General features: G+C 51.3%; 1 protein-coding gene across 5 annotated transcripts in view; it reads right to left on the bottom strand.

The window, feature by feature from the left end:
* Positions 1-2,061, bottom strand: part of Slc8a3 (solute carrier family 8 member A3) — a 133,003-nt gene extending 130,942 nt beyond the window's left edge. For 2 of the 5 annotated variants that reach the window (XM_029540808.1, XM_021201516.1), the window contains exon 1: positions 819-1,461. The gene's annotated coding sequence lies outside the window, so the exon portion shown is untranslated. Of the gene's footprint in view, positions 1-818; positions 1,462-1,676; positions 1,749-1,982 lie in introns of those variants that run through there. The other 3 variants (XM_029540810.1, XM_029540809.1, XM_029540811.1) reach the window with 3 other exon arrangements.
* Between the last annotated feature and the right edge of the window lie 2,468 nt (positions 2,062-4,529).

Here is a 4,529-nt window from a genome sequence, read left to right on the forward strand (position 1 = left end):
GAGAGAGAGAGAGAGAGAGAGAGAGAGAGAGAGAGAGAGAGAGTGTTTTGAAGAAAGGAGGGGAGCTAAGTTATATACTTTCACAGCTCTCCAAGCAGCCCTGGATCTCTCAGACCACCGGGTACCTCTTGGCCCGAGAGCCCTCCAGGGTTGGTGGGAAGGGGGTACAATGAGGCTGCGGTTATGGGCGGACGGCGATGGAGTCCCAAGATTGGGGTGCGTGCATGCGTGTGCGCGCATGAGTTCTCGTGTGTGTGTGTGTGTGTGTGTGTGTGTGTGTGTGTGTGTCGCGCGCATGCGCGCGTACGCCGAGGGAATAACGCGGTCCCCCTCCTATCCCCAGAATCCGGTGGGCACTCAGCTCCAAGAGCTCACACGCCCTGACACCCGCGACACACACACACACACACACACACACACACACACACACACACACACACACGGCCATGAAGCTTCCTCACTGAGCAACCCCGCCACTAAGTCATCAAACCCAAAGCAGGACTGTACACACGTTTCCAGTACTATGGCTCACAGGCATCTCTCGCAGCACCCCCCAGCACCCTAGCTTAGACACCCTCGCAGATTCTCCCCACAACACCTCATATACAACATATACTTTCCCGGGCACCCTCCCCCACTTTTCTGGCACTAAACCCGCCGCAAGGCACCGCATACGAATGATCTTGAGAAATAACTTATCATGATTCTTCTCCACCAGGGACCCTCTCGGGAGCATATCAGGCTCGGGATCTCGGCAGGCGTCCCCTGACTCTGCCGTCCTCCAGGGCTTGGGATTGTGGGCTCATCCCATTACTCACCGATTCCCCTTAGCCTCCAGAGCTCGATGGGCAAGTGAGGCGGGCTAGGAAGGTGCACGATGCCCGCGCCGCCCGGCTCCTCACGGGCCGCAGCGGCTCATCGCCCCCGCGGGCTGCGGGCCGGCTGCAGCGGCGTCCAGGGCATGACAGTCCGCCGCGGCTGCCGGCCGGAGCTCGTGGGCTAGCAGCTGTCAGGGGGCTACCAGGCAGCGCATCTGGAGCTCGATCGCTGGGGCCAGGGCGCAGGGCGCGTTGTACAGACCCTCGGCGTCCAGCCAAGGAGCAGAAACTGCCGGAGTGGCCCAAGCAAGGCCCGGAGTCCCGGCCGCGGTCGCTTGGGGATCCCTGTGGGAGGGGTGGGACGGAGAGCAGCGCGGCGCGCCCTGGCGGCTCGGAAGGACCCTGGCGGGGGCTGGCTGCTGCGTCGCCCGGGCTTTCCCCGGGCTGGGAGCGCGCGGCTCAGCCTCGCCCGCTGTCACCACTGGAGACGTCTTGGCCTCGCCGCGCTCTGAGGGGACGAGCATAGGGGCTGGTTTCTGGGCGAGCCTAGAGCTTTGCCCATTAAGCCTCCACAAGGAGCCAAATCAAAAAGCCAATCTCCAAGCCTCCATACTCGACGTCACCCTATCAGCTGGGAGACAGCTACACCGAATGACAAGCCGCGCATATTTAGCCTCGCGAGCGGAGGGGAGTTTTCCATAGCGCTTCTCGGCAGGCCTGGGACACCAAGCACGGACCTAGCATGCAGAGAGTCCCGGGAGATTGAATGCAGATGCAAGCCCTACCGAAAAGCCGCCAACCCAACCGTTGAGCCTGGAGCTTAGAGAATCGCTGGCGGCAGCTGCAAGGAGTCCTGACCTGGATTCCCCGGAGTTGGTAGTCCTGAAGTCCCGGCAGCAGGCAAGAAGCTCGGCACAGGCTTTCCTCTTGTCCTCGGGAGACGCCGCCACCCGCAATCCCGAAATTAAGTTCCCTCCAAACACATTGTGGTTTTTAAATATAGCAGGAAATGATTACCCAGGCAAGATCCACCCAGGCCTAGGGGAAGACTCGAGGGGGATGGAGGTTGGCAATGGGTGTGTGGAAGGCGGGGGGGGGGAGTCCTTTTTCTCTCCCATTTATCCCCCCCCCCCACACACACACACTTCTTGGTGCAGAACTTACCCTGTCATTTTCTCAACCCAAGTCAAACAAGAGCTTTGTGAGAGACGCTTGGGTGAGCACTGCTCTGTTGGCATTGGTGATTTTTTTAAGGCTAAAAATAAAAGGGGGCTGCCTTTCAAATTGATGCTTACTCTGGGCCTGGAGAGGGAGCAGAGATGGTCCTTTGATGCAGCAACAGAACTAGGGTTTGGGGCTTGGCTCGAGAGTAGTGTACACACACAGCCTTAAATCAGATGCCTGTAATTTCTGCTATATTTGTTACGCATGGTCCTGGTGGCAGGAGGAGTGGGCAGACATGCCTAAGGATGGGATTGCGTGTCCTCAGCATATTGGTGTCATCAGGCAGCCGTGAAATGAGAGTGGAGGCTGGCCCTTTGCATAGGCCCCAGAGTAGATGGGACAGAAACTGCTTCTGCTGCCTGAAGCCAAGCATAAGAGGAATCAGACAGTATCATATCTCCTGAGCAGGGTTGGTATCAGTGAATTTGGTTGCATTATTTGATATCAACCTCGAAGAAGGCTAGGAAATTCACGCAATTACTACTTCCACTTTTCTGTTGACCTTTTGTCTAGAAGTTAAACAGCTATCCTAAAACAACATGCAGCAGAGTCAAGGATGGGAAAGGGGGGAACCAACTAGAGTCCTACTGACAAGCAGCAAAGTGTGATACCACAAAGCATGTCCGGCTCCCTGACACCAGTCAGGGAGAAGCACCTCTTTAACAAGGTTTGGTCCAAAGAGCTTGTGCATGTAAGAGGTAGAAAGCACCTGAACTTGGAAGGAAATATACTCTTTGGGGGGGGGGGGGCTCAGTGCAGTGTTCCTTTAGCAAGTCAGAAGGTGATCCTGTCCTGAATTTGGGCTCCTTATGGACTGCTAGAAGTGCTTTCAGATAATGGATGGGCCTTGAATCTTGGTGATTTTAAGAGCTCAGATTCTAGCATTGTAGGATTTCAATGACTTCAAGGGATGTGAAGGTTTCATACCCACCAGGCCTTGTGTTTGTCTGCATGGAGCAGCAGGGCAGAGTCTAAATGGGCTTCAGTCAAGACGAGAGGGAAGGATGCATGCAAACTGGGGTAGGTAACTTTTAGATCTTTATAGCCTCAGATCTTTTATAAAAGGGAGAGCTGTTATGACTCAGTGATTTTCCTGGAATATGGCAGTGACTGAGGGTGTAAATGAAGAGGTGGGTGTGAGGATGTTTGTAGTGGTACTGAGAACAGTGAAAAACTGAAATCACCTGAAATTTTTTTTCAACAAAATTGGGGCAATAAACCACACTCAATGACACAATACTATATAAAATTTTGGTGGTGGTGGGGATCCTCCACCCTCCAAGTTGAAATGTTCACTGGCTTGTGCAAACAACCACAGATGCTGTTGGGGTCAAATGTATAAGATGCTGATGCAGCAGTCTGTGTATTGACATGGAAAGGTTTCCATGAGAAACCTTTTGTATTAGAATAAGAAAAAAATAGAAGGGAGGGAGGGAATGAGGGAGACAGAGTGGAGAGAGAGAGAGAGAGAGAGAGAGAGAGAGAGAGAGAGAGAGAGAATAAAAATGTTTAGCTATGCCCTGTCAACATAAAAATACATAAGAAAAATATTTAAAGTTGCTGTTTTTGGTGGGGGGTTCTAGTGGTATATTTTCTTTTTAGATAAACTTTATTAAGACATAACTAGGTGCAATCAAACCACTTGTTTCAAGTGCACAGGTTGATGGTTCTGTGGCACTTTAGATATTCAGTGTCCTGGTAAAATAAAGGCTTGCTTCTAAGGTACTATTGAGAGGTAAGGGGTGCTCATGGGTGGACGGTTAGTAGGAAGTCTTCAGTTCATTAGAGATGAACTCTAAGAGGAGGGGAAGACTGGATACGTAGGTAAAGTACCTGCCATGCAGTCATGAAGACCTGAGTTTGGATCCTCCAGAACCCATATAAAAAGCCAGGTATGGTGGCACATGCCTGTAATCCCAGTGCTGGACAGTAGGTAGAGACAGACAGAAGGGTCACTGAAGTGCATTGGGCAGCTAGGCCAGTCAAATAGGCATGCTTCAGGTTCAGTGAGCGACCCTATCCTGAAAAATAAGTTAGAGAGCAGAGTATCGGAAGACATCAACCTCTGACCCCAACATGTATGTGCACATGCACACGTGTGCACCAGCACACATATGCACAGACAAGACTGTGGGGTTATACCTCTCTGTTTCTGTTTTGTATTTCCTGACTGTGAGGTAAACATTCTTGCTTTGCTATGTGTTCTGGCCATGCAATGCTGCTGCCCTAGGAGTCACTAAGTAACCGCAGCCCTACAGTCATGGATTATAGCTTCCAAAACAAACATTGTCTCTATCTTAGACACATTATAGCAATGCTATACTGACTAAAGCAATGGGTTTGGTAAAAACGCATGCAAGTAAAGCAGCAACAAAATCAGAATATAGAGCCTTCCCATTCTACTGTTCTCTGACTTGCTTCTTTATATTATTTTGTTTGTTTCAGAGTCTTCTTTGTTATATTTATTTATCCATCGATATCTGCCTT

Source organism: Mus pahari, chromosome 7 (assembly GCF_900095145.1).
Source record: "Mus pahari chromosome 7, PAHARI_EIJ_v1.1, whole genome shotgun sequence".
Lineage (NCBI taxonomy): Eukaryota > Metazoa > Chordata > Mammalia > Rodentia > Muridae > Mus > Mus pahari.